Source organism: Furipterus horrens, unplaced genomic scaffold (genome assembly GCF_987537825.1).
Source record: "Furipterus horrens unplaced genomic scaffold, mFurHor1.1.pri manual_scaffold_6, whole genome shotgun sequence".
NCBI classification, from domain to species: domain Eukaryota; kingdom Metazoa; phylum Chordata; class Mammalia; order Chiroptera; family Furipteridae; genus Furipterus; species Furipterus horrens.
This window is the reverse complement of record NW_028327176.1, coordinates 136,525,182-136,550,170: the sequence shown is the minus strand read 5'-3', so window position 1 is coordinate 136,550,170 and position 24,989 is coordinate 136,525,182. Positions and strand designations below refer to the sequence as shown.

Below are 24,989 nucleotides of genomic sequence, written 5' to 3'. Positions count from 1 at the left end.
AACCATTATAATGAAGGGTTTCTGGCATAACCCATATTATTCTGAAAGAATAATAGATAATAATAGTCACATACTCTTACCACATTTCTGTTTACATTTACCCAACAGCTATTTTTTGAAAGCCTACTTTGTGCAAGATGCAGTATTCTAGGCTGGATTAGAGCATTGAATCGAAGTCCATATAAACTTATCTACTTTACATTCTAGTCTTTAAAGTGGCAAAAACAAACAAACAAACAAAGTGATTAAATTAAAAGATGTACTTTGTTAGATGTTGGTAATGTTGTGAAGAAAACATACTCTAGAAAGGGAGAAAGGATTATAGACTTGGCTGATGGGCCTGGGAATGTGTGTCAGTTTTAAACAGGGCAGTCAGGAAAGATGTCAGTGAGAGGGTAGCATTTAAGCAAACTTTTAATGGAAGTGAAAGAGCATGAACATTCCAGTCAGAACTACTGCAGGAAGAACAATGCAAAGCTTTAGGGTGGAAGCAAGCTGGATAAATTTGAGGAACAGAAAGGAATAAGTAAGCAGTGACTAATAGAATACATAAACAGGGATGAGATACATAGATTGTGTATAACATTCATGGCCATTGGAACAGCTTTGGCTTTCATTTTGAGTGAAATAGTGAGGCACTGGGTGGTTTGAACAGAGAAGTGTTGTACTCTGATATATTGTATTAAGATTACTCTGGCTACTCTGTGATGAATAGTATCTGGGCAGGAGCAGGTCAAATGTATTTTGAGGGAAGGATCCTAGCACAGATTGTTGCCTCCCCTGTGTTTCCAAGAAGAACCCTGTGCTCTGTACAGGATACCCTGGGAAATTCGTAAATCAAATTGCATGCAAAGCATTTAGTGCACAGTCAAGACACCCCTGTTGCTCAAATCAAGCACATGTAAACTTTCCTTGGACCTGCTTGGCTATCCCTGCATCAGTGGCCCTCAGATATGACCTTAAATTTTGTATTTCAGGGCCAGGGTTGAAATCTCTCTACTGCAGAATAAAGTGGGGTGCATGTACACTTCACCTAGGAATGTTCTGGCCATGGGGGACTGACTCATTGCAAGGGGATGGATATTGTGTACTCGCTCTCTCCTCTTGCTCTACCACTTGAGTCTGGTATGCATGTTGTCTGTTCTCAGTGACCTCAAGTCATGCACTGGTCTCCTTCCTCCCTGCGTGATACTTACATGCCTTTGACCTTGGCTACATTCATGTTATATTGATCCTGTGGCACAGCCTGATGACCTAATGAAACAAGTTTCAAGAGAGAGATGATGGTAGCTTGGAGCAGGTAGCAGTGGTGGAGTTGGTAATAAGAATTAGATTATAGATATAGTTTGAAGGTATAGGCCACCTAATTTACACTGTTTGAAGTAGGGTATGAGCTAAAGACGCAGAGTAGTAAAGCATGGCCCAAAGGACTGAACTAATGAAAAAGAGGAAGGCCTAACTAACAAATGGGAATGCTGAAAGAGAAGTCTTTTGGGGATTAGGTAGAAGTCAGTGTGTTTGGGGAGCTGTTAACTGTGGGAGGCCATTAGGTATCCACAGATAACTGGACAGTGGCAAGAAGTAATTTGCTAGGTGGGTCTGGGGTTTAGGGCAGACACTGAGGCTGGGATCTATGTTCTGAAGGCATCAGCACATAGATGGCAAGTGAAGTCATGAAACTGGATGAGATTATCGAGAATGAGGTAAGGATGAGCATAGGACACTCATGGGTCCAGAGAGAGGAAGAGGAGCCACTGAAGGAGAACAAAGAGGTAGGAAGAAAGCCAAAAGAGAGTACAGGATATAAAGGGGCTCCTGGCAGGAAGAACTGATCAGTTCTGTCAAAATGTCATGGGTAAGTTAAATGAAATGAAGAGTGGGAATCAAGCAAGGGTGAAGTTGATAATGGCAGTCTTTGCAGAGTAGTGTGGCGAAATATTTATTGAAGTAGGTTCAAGGAAGTGATGAGAAGAGAAACTGAAGACAGTGAATATTGATGTTAAGCTTGCCTCTTGAAGTTTATATCTTAATCTTTTGGAAAGATTTACTTACTATTAGACATTTTACTAAACGTAATACTTACATGGCAATTAACTTAATAAATTCCTTCTTAACATCTAATGAAACATCTGTGCCTTTTTGTCCACTGTGGTGATTGAGATGTATGGCATGCAATAAAATTATTAATAATGTTATCCTTCTGAATAAGAATCCACTCTTTGATTCACACCATTAAATAACCTTCTAATCTGTGAGCCAAAAAGTCAACCAATACCTTGGACTGGGTCCTAAGGATATTGGTGGGTATAAAAGAACATTCCTTAGCTGGTTTATTTTTCTTTAGTATTAGTGCTGGCTTGGCTCTTCTCAATGTCTATAGTAAATTGCTTTTTACCCAGGAATTTGCAAATAATTTAGTTGGAGTATTTCTAGCCGTATATATATATATATATTTCTTATTAAATCCTGGCTAGAATCCATCAGTTCTGGAGCTGTATTGTTTTACAGGTTTTGTGGCTGGTTGTTACAGAAAGTAGAACAAAATCCAATATTTTTCTTTGTTTCTGGGTATCAGCTTCATTTGGCAATGCTAGTATTTTAACAGCATCTACAAGACACTTCATGTTGGGTCGTGGCTGAGGCTGAGCCATTTTTGATAATTTCTGATAACACATTCATAATCCTGAGCCCAGTGTAGCACCAGAAAAACTAAAAAAGTTCAGCTTTTCTGAGTAATATGTCCCTAGCAATCTATTTAGTTTCAATTCCAGTACAAACAGATGGATTTCAATAGCATACACAAAATAAACACTGCAATTTGGGGAGGAATATTTACTTTTTTCCCCATGCTGTTTCATTTCAGCATTAAATTTTTCCACTTACAAAAATTACTAAGAATAACTTTATAATTACAAAACATAAGAATTTAACATGAATATTTAAATACATACTTTTATATATCTATACATATATATCAAGAGCTATATTTATCTATACATACATACTGGTCTCAAACTTATGATAATTCATTTATTTCTGGAAATTTTTAGGTACAGGAATAAATAACTTAAATAAGTGTAACATTTGTATTATACAATAACTTTAAAGTATCAGAACTTAAATATCTATAGCAAGTGGGCTTATATATAAAAAAGAAATCATCAAATATAAGGAGACTAAGAACACATTTATGTAGCATCTTACAGAAATCTGTATCATCTGCATTAGTTTGCTAGGGCTGTCATAATGAAGCATCACAGATTGGGAGGCTTAAACACAGAAATTTATTTCCTCACAGTCATGGAGGCTAGATGTCTGAAATCAAGGTGTGGACAAGGCTGGTTTCCTCTGGGGCCTCTCTCCTCAGTTTAGATGGCCAGCTTTTCCCCATGTCTCTATATGGTCTTCCTTCTGTGTCTCTCTGCATCCAAATTCCTTCTTCTTAAAAGAACATGAGTCATATTGAGTTGAGCCTACACTAGTGACCTTATTTTAACTTATTCACATCTTTAAAGACCATGAGTCCTCTCCAAATACTGTCACATTCTGAGGTACTGGGGTTAAGAATTTAATGTAAGAATTTGGAGTGAGTGACACAACTGAGCCCATAACATTTTCTATCATATTAAACAATGTAAAACTCATGTCTAGAGCAGTGACCACCAAATGTATTTAAATGTATCTCCTATCAGAAAAAAAATTTTTTTAAATACATACCTGCAATGTTTATATATTGATTTATTTATAAATTGGGACATCTGAAACACACAATTGTGGACAGTTTAAAGAATTACCTGAAGATTAAATATATTAAGTGTTTCCTTTTGTCATAGCTGCATACTATCATTATCTAATTTCTCAGGGATCAGTATGCTCTAGGAGAAGTTTGTCATATCAATCTATAATAAATACAATTTTATATTTCAAATAATTCCTTGTCTAATTTTCCAGTGGAAAACATCTAGTTAAATTATCATTGTTTTTACCTCGTAATTGACACAAGAGGTCCAGTCCAGGTGAACATCACTCCATATTCTAGTAGCTGTGGAGTTAGGCAAAGTCCTTGGCTTCATAAAGCTTACCTTCAAGTGGACAATACATAAAGCACTAAGCACATAAATATAGTACCTAATGCAATAAGGGTAAGGAAGAAACCATCAGCAAGAAAAGGGAGAAGAGCTATAAGAGTTGAAACTTCGATAGATGGCCCATATAAGGTGGTATTAGAACAGAGACCAGAATAAAGTGAGGCTCATGCCTTGGGAAGGTTGGAGCAGTGTTCCAAACAGGCAGTTGGCTTGCCTGGTGCCATCTCTTTCCTCCGGAGAATATAAGTACCACAAATGCAGGAAGCCCCGGCTATCAGGTAATGCAGATACCTCAGTAATTTAGCAGTGTCCGGTACAGAGTAAAAATTTAGTAAATACAGGACTGAGTAGTTTAAAAATCATTTACCTTTTGAAAAATTAGTTTGGTGGTAAAGTATGAAAGACTTATAAAAATGCAGTGCACAAATGTGTTTTAATAATAAATCTGCCAAGATTCTATGTGAACCATTATGCCAAAACAAGTTCAATATAAGCAATAAGAAACATGCAGACAACTTTAAGTGAAATATTGATTATTACAAGGACAAGAAACAAAAAATAGACAACTAAATAAGCAAAAAAAAAAAAAAAAAAAGAATGAATACTGTTTTAATTCCGTTTCTGTGGAAAACCAATTTTCAGGTCTCAAGTTTCAGTTCTTAATCATTTTGTAGAAACTCCCTTTCATTTGGGTTCTCTGGGAAACACAGGCTGACATGGAGTTAGAAGTTCAAGGGTTTTATTGGGGGTAACACTTGTGAAGTCAGAAGAAGAATAAAGCAAGACAGCAAAGAAGCCTTCACACTGCAATGCAATGCACAGCTGACGTCTGTGAAAGGGAAAGCAGAGGTTGGGGCGAGGTTGGGAGACAGACCCAGGTTCGGGAAGAGAGCATCTCCTACTGATTTGCTGATCTGAAAATGTCTCCAGCACCCGAAAAGGAAGTTCCAGAGCAAAGAACACCCTTGAAAGAGTCCTGCATTGAGCAGAAATGATGAGGCCCTCTACTCCCGCGAGGCCTGGTCGTCCCTGAGTGCTGCGGAGGGGAAGCAGAGGCAGACTCTGCAGCACTAATGCCCCAAGGCTGTCGGCCACCTGCTCCTGGCGGGCCCTCAGCAAGCTCTTTCCCAAAAGGACATCGGCGAGGTGCACACCATGCCTGCCACTCTCACTGAAGAAGCAGCCACAATATCAATTTGGGTGGCCTTTCGGGGACTCACATTAGAGGTCTCATCCTTGTCATTCCTTTTGTTCTTTTGTGTTGGCATTATAAGTGTGATTAACAGTCAGACTGATTTGGCAGATCTTTCTGAGCCCCGTGTTATCTGAGTGTTGATTTTGGCAAATTCAAAAATTCATACAATTGTCCACAGGTAAATTGCAGATGATGCAAATTGCGAAAAGCAAACGGAGCAGCGAGAGTGTCCCGTGCCAACTCTACCCTTTTCTGAAATTCCTCCTGGAACCTCTGTCGCATGTGGCTGTCCCATACTAGTGGGGGGAGGTGCCAGTTCAAGGTCTCTATTAATATCGGCAGAGCCTATTTGTTTATCTTTGGCTTGCTTACTACGATGCATGCACTCCTGGACATTCTATTTCCTCCTGGTGCCCACGTAGAGAGTGGGTATCCCCTAGGATAAGTAACGAGGAGAGGCGGAAGCACGACCAGGCCTGCGGGCCTTCTGGAGGGAGGATTCTTTGTGGGGTTTTGCTCGTCATTCTGCCAACTGCTGATATCGGGGAAGCTCACCGGTTTGGAGAGCTACCTTTAGCACTAACACAGGTGGCTCTTCACGTGGCAACTTCACTAGCATTTTTTAAAGAGCTTCATATATGTCAGAAGCTTCTGTGTTTTGTTATGTTTTGTCGTTTTTTTCTTTTTCTTTTTTTTTTTTTTGTCTGAAGAGTAGCAAGGTTATTTCATCCATTTTGTAGATGGTAATATTGGGACATACAGACTGATGAAATATCTCACTCAGTACCACACAGCTCGCATGGGGCAGAACTGACAGTCAGATCAAGGCTTGATTTTAAATTTTAAATTCTAACCACTGTTTTTGTTTTTGTTTTTGTTTTTGTTTTTTCTCTGAATGAGAACTTACAAGGCTTATAAACTATGATTTTTAAAAAAATAGAAAGAAGGGTATTACTTTTGGTCCATACATAAGACATGAGGATATGTTCATTTATTTTTCTTTGTTTTGTGATTTTTTTTTTCTACTTCATTACTTTAGATCTTGCTTGCTAGGGGCAGCTAATCCTTCTACTCCCTATTTATATTTCAAAAATTCTATTTCCATGATATTGAGAACAGGTTTCTCATTAGCATTCAGGTTACAATGAGAGGATGCTACCAAACAATGCACATGAAGGAGGCAAGGCTGTCATTATACACTGAGCTTATGAGAAATGTCAGTCAATGCTGGTTGCTTATAGGTTTTTCTTTCACTGTTGTTGCTGCTGTAGTGTTTTAAACGTGGGAATTATTTAGAAGCAGCCTTGTCTGCATGGTAATATGCCCAGAGCATTGGCAGTGTCTGGGTGGATTGAAACAAGAGAATAGGGCTTAAAAGAGAGTAGAGAGAGTGCCAGGTCCACAGAATGAGCCTTTGAATCAGGTAGGGGTATAGCTGATTTTTCACACAGGGCAATGAGCTCTGCTCTATTTTTTCTTGGAAAATTACTTGTAATTGTCATGTTCTTGCTGCACGTTCAGAAATGCTGAGAGAAAATTCTCTTTTGACACCCAAAAAAGAGTAGCCATTTATAATCCATTCGACACTCATTGGTGGGCAGAACCCAGAGCAGAGATACCTCCCATCCAGGTGGTGAGCACCTTCTTGCGCTGAGATGCGTGTGACTCTCACTGCTGTGCAGTGTGAGCTGTCACACAGTAGTGGTCCTTGGTTGACTTCCACTCCTCAGTTTGCCCTTGTTTGAAACTACTGGTGGTCACCTTTAGGCAGGATAAAAACAAGTGAAATGTCTCCCTGAACTGGGAGGAAATAAGTCAGTATCCCAGAAGTTCTTTGCCCACCTTCTAGGATTTGTGTAACTCTTGTGTGGTTGGTCAGCTCAGTACATCTGCCCTAGAATGTAATTTCTATGGAAAAAACAAAAAACAAAAACTGCTTCTGTCTAGATATGTCACACCTCCAGCACTCTGGCATTGAATTCATAATAGGCAGGTGATAAATACTTATATATATTTTTATGAATAGATGGGCTAAAAGAAAAACTTGCTATTTGCAGTGGCTGGTTGATTAGCATTACCCACATGTCAGACTATTTCCAGACATGCCCAGAAGCTCCTGCAGAGCCACCTAGGTTCTTCTCTGCTGGCTCGGCTTTCACAACCTACCTGGCTAGTTTTGTGCTGGTTCTTTCTTGTCCCCCTATAACTGGTTCCTCTCACTATTTATGCCACCTCTGGCTCTGGCTGACTTTCCAGACTCCGACTTCCTACTTCCTTTAATCTCTCATTCCTACCTGTTTCTTAAAACATCTGACATCTGCTCTCATGATCTTTACTTTACAGGGACTTCCAGGTATTTTCATGGCAAGTTGTGACTTGAAATAACTCAGTGACCAAAACAATCTTTTCCTTGAAAAAACACCTTCCTGTCACTTCTTCCCTAAACTTCATTTGTGTTCTTTAGGTGGAACCATGTCTTTAATGCTATGGATTTTTTAAAAATAATGATGCTTGCTTATGTGAAATGCTGCTCTGAGAACAGCGACTAACAGGTATAACGTAACTAAAGAACTCTTGCCCAAGGTGGAAATGAAATGCACTGTGGCTGCCCATTCTCTGTACTTTGAAGATATGCTCTCATTCAGCAACCATCTGAGCAGCTATTTTGAGCATATCACTGGGCCAGATTCTGGAAGGACTACAAAGAAGCAGGTTCTTCACCACTTGGTGGCCTGCAGGAAGAGCAGTGTAGTTGAGCTACCAGTATAGCACGAGTTTTAGGAGCAAGAGGATTGCTAAGAAGCCCAAAGACCACAAATAAATGCTTTACCTGGGGCTGGTTTGGTTTCACTCTTAAAAAACTGCAATCATCTTGGGAGAGTTTTCATGTGCTGGAAACATCCATAGGGACACATTCTAAACATTTTATCTATTATAGTTCAAAAAGAGATAATAAGAAATGTTTCTTTTAAAATATGTGCATTAAAATATTTGCCCTTTCAGTAACTTATACTGCAAATATTTCTCCACATGTTTTTCATACATATCTTACTTTAAAATAAAAATCAAGTCAGGTGCCTTAACATATGTTATAGTTATTTTTAAGAGTATTGAATATGCCAACATTTGCACAACCCTGGCCACAATTTACAGTTTTTCTGTTTTTCTCTTCTTTTCTTTTATTTCCTTTCTTTTTTCTCTTCCTCTTTTCCTTTCTTCCTCTCTTTCTCTCTCTCTTTCTTTCTTTCTCCTTCCTTCCTTCCTTCCTTCCTTCCTTCCTTCCTTCCTTCCTTCCTCCCTCCCTCCCTCCCTCCCTCCCTTCCATCCTTCCTTCCTTCCTTCCTTCCTTCCTTCCTTCCTTCCTTCCTTCCTTCCTTCCTTCCTTCCTTCCTTCCTTCTTTTCTAACTGGAGAGTTATTAGCTTCCATATTGCAAAGCATTTGGCTCCTTAGTCAATGATGTTTAGCAAAGGGAATAAAAAATGTAGGGTGATGTCCAGGGTCTGTTATAAATTGAGATGTGAAACTGCCATATCTCTGAAGTAACAATTCATTTCTTCTGAAAAAACAAAACCTTTTTGTACAGGTTATCTACTGTTGTATAACAAACTGTCCCAAACCTTAGTGGCTTAAAACAGCAATTTATTATCTCTTGTTAAGGGCCTTTCATGTTGCAAGCAGATAATGACTAACGCTAGCCATCACCTGAGAGGCAGCCGGGCTGACTGTCCAAGATGGCTCCTCACATGCTGGCTGTTGGCTGAGAGCGCCTCCAGGGCTGTTGACTAAAGCACATACATTTGGATTTGGAATGCGGCTTTTGGGCTTTCAACTGCATGACTCCTAGGAGCTGAGAGAGATTATAACAACAATGATATATTTTAACATATAATATATGTTAGTTACATGATAATATGTATATTAGTTAATTTATTATAACATCCATTTTATGTTGCTCCCCACTTTGTATGTTAAGAACTTGGGGAGAACTTGGGTGGGAGGTTTGTCTCTGAGTGATGCGAAGCTGTTGGGGAAGATTCCAAGAAGTTCAAGTAAAACTAAAAGGTTTTCTATGATTTAGCCTCAGGAGTTCCAGAATGCCATTTCCACTATAGTCTATCAGTTAATTAAGTCACTGGGATAGTCCATCACATTCAAGGAGAAGGGCATTAGACTCTACCTCTTGATCCAAGAAACCACAATTGCTCAGTAGTGAGTCTCTCTACCAATGTGCTTCTGGCCATTACGATTCACACCTGCACATTCTCATTCTCATGTGGCATTAGCTCAAAGTTCAGGAGCTCACCACCCTAATCTGGCCCAGGTATGGCATTTCTCAAGTTTAGTTGCTCTCAATCCGAAACCTGTGACTTAGGAGACAAGTTATCAGCCTCCGGCACACCCAACACACAATGCTGATGCAAGAATAGGATAAATGTAATAAATGCGCCAGTGCTAAAAGTGAGGGAGTGTGAAATGGGATGTATGTAGCAATCACTGGTGGAAAGCATTTCTGAAATCTTGCCAGGCACACATTTCCCTTTCCTTGAAACAGGCCCGATTCTGCTTCCGGGAAGTGATCTCTGTTGTTCAGGCTATGCTCTCCCAACCTTGTCCTGGGTCTATATTTGCAGTATGTAGCTTCCTCAGCCTGCTTCCAGCCCCAGACAATTCGGATCCCAGACACATTTTTTTCCATCTTGGTCTTTCTCCGTCTTTTTCAATCCAAGCTAACAAGTAAAATTCTCTTACAAACTTCATCAGCCTCTAATAGATCACAATGAGGTTTACTCTATTAGACAAAAGCCAGATCTGTTGATCTCTTAGATACAGGCTCTTCTACCCTGAGAGTTAAGGTGCCATGGAACAATACCTTTAAGATCCATAAAAATCCTTTCTTCTAACCCAGTGTCTAAAACGCATATATCCTCAAGATTCTTAGAGGCCTCATTGTTTATTTCTTAGAGTCTTTGAACCTACCCTTAAATCTTCCTGAGTTCTCAGCAAAAGGATCTTAGCATTGTACCTTTGACTTCACCTTTACTCTGAAGCCATTTTTTACTTTGAAAAACTTTTCCCTGACTGAAAACACAGTCTCAGACCCTCTGTAATTCCAGTTTAACTTCATGTCTCTCTCTTTACTGTGCCGCTAAAAAAAGTTCTAACTTTCATCATTCTGCCTGGAAATCTCCTTAGCTAAACAAACTAGGTAGATAATTTTATTTTTCATGTTAACAAAGGTGACAGTGCTTCCCGGCTTTCCTCCGTAGCATAACAGAAGGTGTCTTTTCTCCAGCTCTGAGAACTATGTTCCCCTTTTCACTAACAGTCTACTAGAAGCTCTTTTAGTGTCTGCCTGACTTCTAGTTGCAAAGCAAACGCTATTTGTTTCAGGCTTTGTTACAGCAGGACCCTGTTGCAAGATATACTTTGTTTCAGTTACTAATTGCTGGAAAAATGGCTATTTTAGAGCTTAGTGACTTATAACAACCATTTTACTTTCCTCACAACTTTGTATGTCAGGAACTTGGAAAATACTTGGTTGGGTGGTTTGTTTCTGGTCCATGTGATGTCATCTGGGGCGGCTGAGCTACAAAAGGCATTTCTGAGATGGCTTCTTCACTCCCATGCCTGGCCTCTCGTCTCCCTCCGCAGATGGTTTGTCATCCTCTAGGGACTCACCACATTACTTGGGCATTTTACAGCGTGGTGGTCTTAGGTCATGGCTTCCAAGAGGAGGGAAGCAGAAGGTCCCAGGCTGGATAAGGCCAATCACTGGAAGCACACAGCATTTTTTCTGCAACCATTTTTATGAAGTGGAGAAACTCCACTTTTTGGTTGGAAAGACCAAGGTATCATTGTGGAAGAACACGTGGACTGGGAAATAGAGCTGTGAGCACCTGCGCACCTGCAGTCTGCCCTCTCTGGTGTTCCTTCCAAATGCTCACTCCAACATCCTCCCACCTGTCCTGTCCGCTCCACTTTGAAATCATACCAATAAACTCATGCTATCTTGCTCCAATGAACAAGGAAATTAGCACTCCATATCAAGCGGACAGTTTATTATAGCTTAGAGTTTTATTTTTAAGAATAAAATTTATATGTTAAAAGTACTTTCCATGCTTCATCAAGTGCTTAATCATCTGTAATTCTTTCCAAACGTAAAATAAACATTACAAAACATATGGATTATCAGGTTAAATGAGATGAATTCAGGTCTTTTTCTTAACCTTAGATATATGTAGTATTACTGTGAGATATTAAAAAAAAATTTACAAACTTCAGTATGAAAAGAGAGATTCACAAGTTCTTTGATAAAAGCTGGCCATCTGCATTTATTTCTGAAGAACCTTTAACAATCAAGATTGCCAAGTATTCTGTGAAATGCATAGTATTCAGCATATATCTACATATATTATTATAAATTCACATCATGGTTTTTAATTTTCTCAGCTTGTAATTTTAAGACTAATTTATTTAAACAATGATATAAACTTGCCATAGAAACAAAACACAATTTTGGGAATAAATAGGATGTTATTACGAAGTGGACACAAATAAGCTAACACTTCCCACTGTTTAAATTATAATATGTCGATAACATTTTTATAGCAAACCAAAGAATGAAAGAAAATTTGTACAAGTTTTTGTTTTGGTCTGTTGATTATGATTCATTTATTCTTGCTCTAATGTTTAAATTGTATATTCTGTTTTCCCTATTTTATAATAGCTACTCTCATAACAATATTCTTCTGGGCAACTCGCTTCTGAAAATCATATTTTTGAGGTTATTTAAAGAAAATCACAATGTGTAAAGTGTATTGATTGGAATTTGCTTCTCTATTGTAGCCATCAATAGTAAGAACAATGAAAAGTATTTTATATAACATAAAAATGCTAGACTAATGTGCGCAAATTCTAGAAGCAAATGTAATTTTACCGCGGTCCAGTAAAAGACCAGGCTATTGTAACTCAGTAGCTTTCAAGACCCAAACCAATATGGGAGTAAGGAATCAGATACTTCTCTATATAGCACAAGTGGAGAGCACTTGGGATCTGAAAAACATAATGCTCCACAGTGTACCATTTATCTTGTTGAGTTAGGAGTGTTTTTTCTACGTCTTCTCATTCTTCTTCTGTTCTTCTTCTTCCTCATCTTCCTCCTCCTTCTTCTTTTAACTTTAATAAAAGGTTTTCAAATTCTTTAAAGTCTTATTTAAAAATAGTGATATTAGCATATAATTAACATACAATAAGTTGCACATATTTAAAGTACGAAATTTGAAAAATTTGACAGCCATTTACATCTATGACAACATCAACACAATAAAAATAATGAACATTGTGTTATCTGAAAAAGTTTCCTGGCATACATTTGCAATCCCTCTAAAACCCCAGTCAACCACTGATCTGCCATCTGTCACTAAAGGTTAATTTGCATTTTTTAGAATTTCATAAATATGGAAACATGTAGGATGTATTCTTTTTGGTTTAGATTCTATCACTTAGAATAATCATTTGCGGTTTTATCTATATTATTTGCTATATCAATAGTTTATTCTTTTTATTTCATTGTATAGATATATTATAAATTATTTATTAACTCACCTGTTCAAGGATATTTGAGTTGTTTTCAGACTATTATACATAAAGTTGCTCTGAATAATTATATACCAAATTTGTATGAATATATATATTTGTTTCTCTTGGTTATACATGCAGGAGTGGAATGGCAGCTCATATGGTCTGAATATGTTTAACTTTTTAAGAAAGTGACAAACTGTTTTCCAAAATGGTTGCACCATTTTACATTCCCAACAGCACTATATTAGAGTTGTAGGTGCTTCTCATCCACCCCAGAGGTTAATGTAACCAGACACTTTAATTTAGACATTCTAATACATGTGTAGTATAGTGTTAGTAGGTCATTTGGGTTTTCTCCTGTGACTAATGATGTTGAGTGTCTTTTTGGGCTTATTTACCCTCCACATTCTTTTGTTGGTGAAGTATGTGTTTAAATATTTGACCCATTTTATTTATTAGAGATTATTTTTATTGTTGCGTTATGAAGGGTTTCTCTATATTCTTGATAAGAGTCCTTTATCAGATATTCAGTTTACAAGTATTTTCTTCCAGCATCTCTTAACCATGTCTTTTAAAGAGAACTTTTAGATTTTGAAGTCCAGTTTATCAACTTCTCTTTTATATATTATGTTTTAGTGTTGTGTTTAAGAAATTATTGCTTAAGCCAAGTTCACAAAATTTTCCCTTTTGTTTTTCTCTAGAAGTTTTATAGTTAAGACTTTATTTTCAGGAATGTAATACATTTTGAATTAATTTTTATGCGGTACAAATTATGTCTTGAATTTTTGCATGTAGATATTCAATTATTTTAATAACATTTATTTAAAAGATTATCTTTTCTCCACTCAATTTTTTGAACCATTGTCAGAAATCAATTGTCCATATGTATGTGTCTATATCTAAACTCTTTAGTCAGTTCTATTGATCTATTTGTCAATCTCTATGCCGTTACTACAGTCTTAATTACTGTAGCTTTATAGGTCTTACAATCTTTATCTTTTGTATATCTACTGTATATTTTTCCTTTATGGTTGCCATGAGGCTTATATAAAACATCTTATAGATGTAACTGTTCCTAGTTTGTATGAACACCAGGTACTGATGCCTCTAATCTTTTGGAGTGTTTCTTTCCCTGACATCGAGTACTTTCCATACTCAGATGTGTTTATCAATTATTGGGAATAATCAAGAAGAACTCTTTTTAGATCTTCAGAGTTCTTTTACTCTGCCATACTTTCTTATCTACAAACTGTGGCACTTTGGTCTCTCCAGACTCCCAGCTTGATCTCTTCAAGTCAGGAAGTCTGCCAGGCGCTGCCTGCTGTCCCTCCCTCAGCTGCGAACTGAAAACCCTCAAAAGCAGAAAACTGAGGTGATTGTGGGACTCACCTTAGTGCTTCCTAGTCTATTAGAGACCATTTTTTTGTGGTCCAGTGTCCTGAAACTGATTGTTTTGTATATTTTTTCTTTATTTTTCTTTTGCTGCAGTAAAAACATAAAAATTATCCCTGTTGTTTCATTTGACTAGAAGTATAAGTCTTACTTTTTGCTTTTATAAGTTAGAATATAGTCCCTGCTTTTATTCAGTCTAGATAAGGTGTCATTTATCTGTTTTAGATTAAGAAAACAATATAAACTTTAATATTATCCAGTGTATAAAGGGAGTGTAAAACCATTTTGAACATTTCTATAGAGAGATATGAAACGTACCAGACTGGAATTCTACTCATAACTGACTAATCTCCCCAAAGATCCTCTTTAGCTGGACCCCAGCACTAATTAAGTCCCTGGAACTCTCTCCAGACCCAATCTGAGCAGGAGTTTCTCTTTCTCTCCTCCCCTATCTTGTTTGATGTATCTGCTTTTCTTATGTAAGCCAATACAGACTTTTCAGTTGTCTTTCAAATTCTTCTATACTCACCTCATGATATAGATTTAAAAGACTGTCCTTCAAAAGACATAAAAATGAAAACATAATAAAATGTGTGTTTGCGTGTGTATGTTTTTTCCCCAAACACAGGAATGTGTGTTTGAGAAAAAAGTTATGAACATATATACTCTAACGTTTCTTTAATACTTTTGACAAATGTAAAGCCTAGAAGAATAATAGGCTTAATCATGCTTATAATTGGACAGATAACATATCTGTCTAGTCTTAGTTTCCTGTAAATTTTTTACAGCTTTAAACATTTATGAAGTCTTTTGGATTGAATGACTTCCAGTCCTTCTGTGTGGTTCTGAAAATATTTTTAAGGGACTGGAAATCTGGAGTGACAGAAAGTATCTCTGTGGGACATCCCAGGAAGACAGAGATCCTGAAGGACCACTACATATTTTCCCCTTGGATCGCCTTACCTGAAAGAGGTGCACCTGCGTTCATGGCCAACACAGCCCTCTAGTTTAAAGGTAAGGCAAGAGTCAGCAGTGGAAGTTTAACTTTGCACTTTCCTGACAGTCTGCAAAATAAATGGCTTCGGCCTGGTCTCTGACATCGATCTCAGCAGGGATAAAAGCCTACTTTAAAAAAGCAGCCACACGTAGCTACAGAACTGAGAAACCTTCCCCAAAGAGGAGCACCTGAGAAGGCAAAACAGGGTTATAATCCTGAAATCTCTCTCACATGATTTCATTTTGTCTTAAACCTGGATCAAGTTTTTTCTATAAAAGGAAAACCTTCAAACTAGAAATAGTAAAGTAGTATTAAGAGTAAATTTAAATTCAGAACAGAAAAGAAAATAATATCATGCCGGATGGCAAGATGGCACTTGAATATTTTAAATTCACATCATTACAAAGAAGTTAAATCCCTGTTTAGTGTAACAATTAATTCATTGATTCAGTAAATGTTGAGTGCCTACCAGGTGCCAGCACTGTTTTAAGCATATAATCATACAGCAAGGAGAAAAATGGCTAAAGATCCTGCCCTCGAGGTGCTTTTATTTGTAATTGTGATTGCAAAAGCCTTATCTCCATTCTGCAATGTCCCACACAGGGAGTGGGATGTGAAACTGCCTGACAACAGGAGTTGCCAGATTCCTTCTCAATATTTAAAGGCAATGGCAGGAAAGGAATTCATAAACCCTGTGCCAGTGACAGCCCTGGGTGAACTTCAAAAATGGATTTGAGTGTTTAAAACAAGAAAAAGCAATTACCACATGCCCAGTTATACTAAGTAATGTGAACAGGCTTGCTTTGCTTTGCTTTTCATTTTATTTATTTATTTACTGTTTTTCTATTACAGTTGTCCCACTTTTTCCCCCTTTGCTCTCCTCTCACCCAGCCCACTCCTTCTCCCACAGTTAATCTCCACCCCATTGTCCATGTCCATAGGTCATTTATACATGTTCCTTGACTAGACCCTTCCCTTCTCCCCCTTCCCTCCCTTCCCCCCTCCCTCCTGGTAACTGTTAGTCTGCTCCTTGTTTACATGTCTCTGGTTCAATTTTGCTCATTTGTTTGTGTTGTTCATTAGTTTCCTGTATTAGGTGACATCATATGATATTTGTATTTCATTGCCTGGCTTATTTTGCTAAGCATAATTCTCTCTAGTTCCTTCCATGCTGTCGCAAAGGGTAGGGGTTCCTTCTTTCTTTCTACTGCATAGTATTCCATTGTGTAAATGTACCACAATATTTTTTTTAATATGTTTTATTGATTATACTGTTACAGTTGTCCCAATTTCCCTTCCCTCTCCTCCCCTGCACCCCTCCTTCCAGTTGCTCCCCCCTTTTAGTCCATGTCCATTGGTTGTGCATATAGTTCTTCTCAACCTCTTCCTGTCTACTCCATTCCCTCCCACTATGCTTCTTAATTCCTGTACGATCTTCCTCCCTCACCCCCTTCCCCCTCCCTGCTGACCTCCCCCCAATATATTCCCCATACCTATAGTTCTTTTTCCACTCTTGTTGCCTATTTAGTTTGCCTTTGTTTCAATTCCCTAGCTTCTGTTGTTTCTTGTGATACAGTTTTCATTTTAGTGTTCATAGTTTTGATCCTCCTTTTTCTAAACCAGTCCCTTTAACATCTCATATAACAGTGGTTTGGATCTAATGAACTCTTTCAGTTTTGTTTTGTCCTGGAAGCACTTTCTCTGCCCTTCTATTCTGAATGACAGCTTCGCTGGATAAAGTATTTGTGGTTGTAGGTTTTGAATTTTCATTACTTTGAATATTTCTTGCCAGTCCCTTCTTGCCTGCAGGGTCTCCCTTGAGAAGTCAGCTGATAGTCTAATTGGGACCCCTTTGTACATGATTCTTTTCTTCTCTCTTGCTGCTTTTAAGATTCTCTCTTTATCTGTAACTTTTGACATTTTGATTATAATGTGTCTTGGAGTGGTTCTCCCTGGGTCCAGTTTTCCTAGAACTCTCTGTGCTTCCTGGACCTGTAAGTCTATTTCCTTCCCCAAGTTTGGGAAGTTCTGCTTTATTATATTTTCACTTAATTTTTCAATTTCTAGTTCTTCTTCTTCACCCTCTGGCCATCCTATAATTCTTATATTAGGTCTCTTGTAGCTGTCCCAGAGGTTTCTGATCCTCTCATCATTTTCCTTGCTTCCCGTTTCCTCTCTCTGCACTGGTTGACTGTTTGTTCCTTCTCTATGTTCCGGTTTGTTGATTTGATCTCTGGATTTTATTTCCTCACCATTTCTCTCATGTATTGTTTTGTTTTTTTTAGTATGAGTGGTTTTCAATCCTTTCTCGTCTTTTTCCAAATCTTTTGTTAATTCTGTAAACCACCTAATCACAATGGCTCTGAACTGAGCCTCTGACAGGTTTCTTATTTGTTCATTTGTCAGATTCATCTGTTGCCTGGTGAGCTGCGCCATGGGGATTTCTATACTTGTCTGCCTCATTTTGACAGGTTTGCGTTTTGCTTTCTTGGACTGGCTATAGGGGGCAGTGCCTGTGTACTCGTCACGACCCAGTAACCCTCGGCAATCTGCAACCTTTTTCGCCATGCTGTGGACCTTTGTCGTCATTACCCAGTGACCGGTGGCAATCTGCAACTTATTTCAGGGCATTGTGGCGCTTTGTGTGGGGCTGGGGGTCCAAAATGGATTCCTGCCGTTATTCTCTGCTGGAGACTCGGGTCCGTCTTCCCACCCTCTGGGCCTCACTGTCCAAGGCAATGTGGTGGCTGCTTTTCCCAGCGTCGGGGTCGGGAGCTGCTGGGGCTGACTGCAGCCAGGACTGCTCTCCCTGCTGCTGTCCCTGTTGCTACCGCAAACAGCACCGCCCGATTCGCTCTTCTTACCTGCCCGATGAGCACCGCTGGTTTATAACTTTGTACGTTGGGCTCCATGTAGTTTTATTTTCTGGAATTTCTAGTTATCTTTTGTTTTGAGGTAGTTATATTCCTTTCTAGTTGTAGAGGGAGACTGAGCGTGTTTCTCTAAGCCTCCATCTTGGTCAGAAGTCCTGTACCACAGTTTTTTAATTCACTCATCTACAGATGGGCACTTATGTTGTTTCCAGCACTTGGTTATTGTAAATAGCGCTGCTATGAACATGGGGGTGCATAGGTTTTTTGAATTGGTGTTTCAAGATTCTTCGGGTATGATCCTAGCAGTGGAATTGCTGGTTCAACAGGCAGTTCCATTTTTAGTTTTTTGAGGAAATTCCAAACTGTTCTCCATAGTGGCTGCACCAGTCTGCATTCCCACCAACAGTGCACCAGGGTTCCCTTTTCTCCACATCCTCACCAACACTTGTTTTTTTTGATTTGTTGATGATGGCCATTCTGACTGGTGTGAGGTGGTATCTCATTGTGGTTTTTATTTGCATTTCTCTGATGGTTAGTGATGTTGAGCATTCTTTCATAGGCCTATAGACCCTCTTTATGTCCTCTTTGGAGAATTGTTTGTTCAACTCCTTTGCCTATTTTTTAATTGGGTTGTCTATCTTCTTGCTGTTGAGTTGTATAAGTTCTTTATATATTTTGAAGGTCAATTTCTTGTCTGATGTAGCATTGGCAAATATGTTTTCCCATATGGTTGGTTCCCTTTTCCTCTTGCTGATGTTTTCTTTTGCTGAACAGAAACTCTTAAGTTTGATGTAGTCCCATTTGTTTATTCTTTCCTTTATTTCCCTTGCCTTAGGAGATATATCAGTGAATATATTGCTTCCTTTTGTCACTAAGTTTTAGACAAGTAAATGGGAGAGTTCTATGTGCAAAGTGCATCTTAATTTCAGCAAGACAATTTATAGCAGTTACAAATCACTTTGAGGATTGGTTTTAAGAATGTGGACTGGCTTAATAAATACTCTCTAATATCCAAATTGATACCAAGTTGAAAAAAGATTTAAAATTTTAGCAGATATAAAAATATCTTCTACTTTTTATGGCTGAGTAGTATTTCATAGTGTAAGTGTCTCATAATTGTTTTATCCACTCATGTACTGATGGTCAGTTGGGCTGCTTCCATATCTTGGTGACGGTAAACACAAGGGTGCTTATGTTTTTCTGAATCAATGTTGTGGGTTTCTTAGGATATAGTCCAAGAAGTGGAATTGCTGGGTCAAAAGGCAGATTCATTTTTAATTTTTTGAAGTATCTCCATACTGCTTTCCACAGTGGCTGCACCAATCTGCATTCCCAGTGCAAAAGGGTTCTCCTTTCTCCACACCCTCACTAGCACTGGTTTATTGATGATGGCCATTCTGACCAATTTGAGGTGATATCTCATTGTGGTTTTAATTTGCATCTCTCTCTGATGATTAGTGACATTGAGCATCTTTTCATATGTTTATTGGCCATCTCTATGTCCTCTTTGGAGAAGTGTCTTTTCAGGTCCTTGGCCCATTTTTTAATCGGATTGTTATTTTGTTGTTGAGTTTTATAAGTTCCTTATAGGTTTTGAATATTAACCCCTTATCAGATTTTATTATTTGCAACAGCATGGATGGAACTGGAGAACATTATATTAAGTGAAATAAGCCAGCCAGAGAGACAAATCCCATATGATTTCACTCATAGGTTGAATCCATGAACAAACTGAACTAACAAGCAAAATAAAGACCGACTCATAGATAGAGAACAGGATAACAGCTATGGGGGTGGTGGTAAGGGGGTGGAGAGATTGAGCAAAAAAGAAAAAGGACTCATGGCCATGGACGACAGTGTGGTGATAGTTGGAAGAAGGGGGATAAACAGTAATAAAAAATTGCCAAAAAAAAAAAAAAATGTGTTCTTCTGATATAAGAGGAAGTCTTGACCTTATAAAAAGAATATTTAATTATTAACTATGGGCACATGTATGAAGTGATATAAAAAACATCTATCTCATGAAGTTGATATGAGGATTATAATTAAGATTTTGTGTGTTTGTCAAATAATAGAAACCCCATAAATATCAATTTGATCCTCACTCTTTGGCTCAAAACATTAAGTTTAATTTTCAGCCTGTCCCTGAAGATAGACCTAAACATCACTCAAACAAAATATATACATAGTATGATTCAAACTATGATAACATCTGATGTTCTAGTAGCTTAAAAAATGATCTAAAACCACTCTCCAAACAATGTATTATATAAAATTATTTACATAAAGTGTTGGATATAAACTTATTTTAAAAAGCAGATGACTTGGTAACATTATATAATTAATATTTATTATTTTTAATGAAGGTTAAATATATATAAATACTTTATTCTTTATATACCTATATTTTCTTAAAAATGAAAATTAAAAGCATGCTTAATCATGTTCTTATCATAATCTATATTCTTGGTTTCTACTATTGTGAATGTTAACAACTGAATGATATCCTAATACAGATAAATGTATAAGAATGCTTTTTATAGTATTGTTTGAAATGAAAAAAATAAAATAAAATTGTGCTTATTCAGGAGAGCAGTTAGGTAAGTCATATGCAACAGTGAACAATGAGAAAAAGTACCTACAAATATTGACATGAAGAGATCTCAACACAACTAAAAAAAAAAAAAAAGTCTTAAGACAATGCACTGTACTTCCAATAATGTAACAAACAAAAGGACAAAGGGTGTGTGTGTGTGTGTGTGTGTGTGTGTGAATATATAGGAATAAGGACTAGAAGAATGTATGTAATCTTTTGTTGTATTTACTTGTGACCCTGGCTGGTTTGGCTCAGTGGATTGAGCGACGGCCTGCGAGCTAAGTGTCGCTGATTCGATCTTCCAGTCAGGGCACATCAGAGAAGGAAAACTCTGACTCCAAAAAACCTCCTCTGCCTTGCAGCATACCTCTTCAGGGGAAAGGCTAAGGGAGTAAGCCCCGACAGAAAATCCAGAGCCGGAGTCCCTAAGGCGGTTCGACGTTGTAGTCAACACCGGCAACTCCTGCGGCGCACCTGAAGCCAAGCTGTATTGACTCCGTCTTTCCCTTGGACCCTTCAGCTGCGAAGAGAGGGGGGGTCAGCTGCATGGGCAACAGCAGACCCTCCATATCACCCTGCCCAGGCTCTGTAGCTTCAGCTTCACTGGAGAGGACACTCCAGCGTCATCGCCAGATGTCGATTCAACACGGGAGGAGACAGATACCGTGTCACTCCCGAGTCGGACTGCACAGCCATTCTCGGCGGTGCAGATAGACTCTTAAGAAGCTACACCATCGTCTCTCGAGACGGACGGCTGCCGACACATTTACTTGTAATGGGGAAAGAAGGAATCACTATAAAATAGGTGAATGGGACATTTATATTATGTTTTTGTTACTTCTATATTACTCAGTCCTTTAAACAAAAATGCACACAACCATTTCTAGTATAAAAAGTAAATAATAAAAATAACATCGATATTAGTTATGGGGATTCAAAGTAAAATATTGACACTCAATTATTGTCAAAAGAAGAATTCTTCTTTAAGCTAAGTCTCAAAGTGCACAATGGTAACCAGAAGAAAAATTAAGAACTCAAGTCCAAACTGTAATTTACTTGTTTAAAGAGAATAAGGTAATATTCTCATGATTAAAATTTTCTTTAAAAGTCTAATTTACCTATACAAAGAAGCTATTTTACCATTTGCAATTAGTCTTCTTTAAACAATAAGAGCAAATATAATTACTATAGTTTCTTTTTTCCAACCATTCATATGAAAGATTTAATCCAAGAACATAAAACAGGATGACATGTTAATTGGTTATTAGCATTTTAATTAATTTGTCTAGATTGATTCCCCCCACCCCTCCAAATGGAGTAAAAGATCATCTTTTACTTTTGATATTCACCAAAAGGATTCAGGCTGTAACGCTGATTGTTATCACGGTTTTCTTCTCCTTTACCTCCTGTTCCTTTTATAATTATTCTTTTTGCTCCTCCTCTTCCTCCCTGTCCACTCCCTCCTACTACTTCCTTTTCTCCTCCTTCTCTTCAAAAAGCACTTCTTTGTTCATTTAGTGACCAAATCAGAATACATAGAATGGGTTTGCCTGTTACCTATATTAACTAAATCAGTATCAATAAAAAAATAAAAATGTAACATTTTTCTCAAGGAAATCTTTGGAGAGATCATCCTCAAGCTCAGTGTCCCTAACAACCTTAGTCATGCATTTCAACCTTTACCTTTTCCATTTTTGACTCATAAACTTTCAAAGACTGCAGGGAGTAAAAAAAAAAAAAAAAAAAGTTCTGATGCCAATCAATCATTCCACTTGAATTTAGATATGTTTCAGAAAACTAATTGGTCTTTTCTTAGGGCAATATCTTTGATGTTGCTGGTGTCAAAAATGTCATCCCCTCCAGCTACAGAGACCTGTATCTTTCTGAACAAGTCATAACTTTTTCCTCTATCTTGGCAACTCATATCTGCTTTTAAAGAGGCTGTCAGTTAGGTCACAGGTCACTTTGAAGCACTTATTTTGTAAATTGCGAGTGTTTTACTCTCTCAGAGGTGTCAGAGCACTTTGTTCTTATTTCTTTCTAAATTTTGCCATGCAGAATAAAAGCTGTCATAAATCACCTTCTTTGACTTTCACTGGCCAGGACTGTACCCTTCAACTTCAAGAAACAGTTACCTACCACACAGATTTCTTGTCCTTGACTATTAGAAAGAAATAGACAAATATTTTAGAAAATGATATGTGACCATCTATGTGATAAGTCCATTTCTAGTGCAGGAATTGGGTTACCATCCATGCCACCCTGTATGGAGATGGCTACTCTGTCCCATTCAGCAAGGATGAGAATAAGACTTCTCTATTTTCAACATCCCATCCAGGTTCTACAAATATTTTTTTTTAGTATATTTTATTAATTATGCTACTACAGTTGTCCCAATTTTTCCCCCTTTGTCCCCTCTGCTTTGTACCTTCCTTCCCTCCAGCACCCCCCACCCTTAGTTCATGTCCATGGATGGTGTATACAAGTTCTTTGGCTTCTCCATTTCCTTTACTATTCTTTATATCCCCCTATTTTTTACCTTCCCGTTATGCTTCTAAATCCCTATGCCTTTTCCCACGTTCTCCCCTAACCCTTCATATGATCTTCATATCTATGGTTCTGTTCCTGTTCTATTTGTTTGTTTAGTTTGTTTTTGTTTTTCAGATTCATTTGTTGATAGTTGAGTTTGTTGTTATTTTAATGTTCATAGTTTTGATCTTCTTTTTCTTAAATATATCCCTTTAACATTTTATATAATAAGGGCTTCATGATGATGAACTCCTTTAGCTTTACTTCATTTGGGAAGCACTTTACCTGCCCTTCCATTCTAAATGATAGATTTGCTGAATATAGTAATCTTGGTTGTAGGTCCTTGCTTTTCATCACTTTGAATACTTCTTGCCAGTCCCTTCTTGCCTGCAGAGTTTCTTTTGAGAAATCATCTGATAGTCTTATGGGAACTCCTTTGTAGGTAACTGCTTTTCTCTTGCTGCTTTTAAGATTCTCTCTTTAACCTTGGGCATTTTAATTATGATATGTCTTGATGTGGTTCTTTTTGAGTTTAGTTTGTTTGGGACTCTGTGCTTTCCAGACTTGTTTGTCTATTTTCTTTGCCAAATTATGGAAGTTTTCCTTTATTGTTTTTTCACATAAGTTGTCAATTTCTTGTTCTTTCTCTTCTCTTTCTGGCACCCCTATGGTTCAGATGTTGGTATATTTAAAGTTGTCCCAGGAGTTCCTAAGCCACTCCATATTTTTTAAATTCGTGTTTCTTCGTTCTGTACTCTGGTTGACCATTTATTTTTTTCCTTTCATTCCAAATAGTTGATTTGAACCCTGGCATCCTTCCCTTTACTATTGGTTTCCTATTAATTTTCCTTCATTTTATTTTGTATAGCCTTCACTTCTTCCTTTATTTCTTTGCTGTACTCAATAATTTCTGTGAACATGGTTATCACCAGTGTTTTGAACTATTCATATATTAGGTTGGCTATCTCTTCATCTGTTAGGCTGGCTATCTCCTTCTCTCTTAGTTTATGGAGCCTTAATCTGCTTCCTCTTTTGAGCCATACTTTACTGTCTGCTCAACTTGACAGCCTCTTGGATTTTCCTCTGTGTATTAAGTAGAGTGGTCATACCTGTTATGTTGTAAGGGGCAAAACCTTAGGTATTTGTCAGTGCAGACCAACCATTTTACAGTGTTGTGGTGCTGTATGTGGGGGAGGGGTCAGAGGGCCACTTGCTTGGCACATGCTCCTTTTCCAGTCAGGTCATCTGCTTCCCATATGCGACTGGCACCCCTCTAACTGTTGCCCTGGTGATCGTTCCCAGAGTGGGTGGTTTTGCATACATTCTAGGATCCTGGGGACCTTTAAAGAGACGTTCCTGAGAGACTAGAAGTTTCTTCTGCCTCCCCAACCCTCACTTGTTTTCACAGCCAGAAACAATGAGGTTTTATTTTCCTGGCTCTGGATCAGTGAGCTTTGCCTATGACTAGGATCACTCCCCAGGTGTCCCTCATAGCTTTTATAATGTGTGACTGCTCATTACACTGGCTGGCCACAGCCACTGCCTTGCCACTGCTGCCATACTGCGTCCTCTCCACCCCGGCTCCCTGTCTCCACCCCTCCTACCCATCTGGATAAGTATTACTTCTTTAAATCTTTGTTTGCTGGACTTCCATGCAGTTCAGTTTTCTGGTAATTCTGGTTGTCTTTTTGTTTTGAGGTAGATGTAATCCTTCTTATGGTTGTGCAAGGAGGCAA

The 24,989-nt window shown here is 38.1% G+C and overlaps 1 pseudogene; it reads left to right on the top strand.

Annotated features, from left to right (window-relative positions):
• Nucleotides 1-1,658: 1,658 nt before the first annotated feature.
• Nucleotides 1,659-24,989, top strand: part of LOC150007476 (large ribosomal subunit protein uL11 pseudogene) — a 90,860-nt pseudogene continuing 67,529 nt past the window's right edge.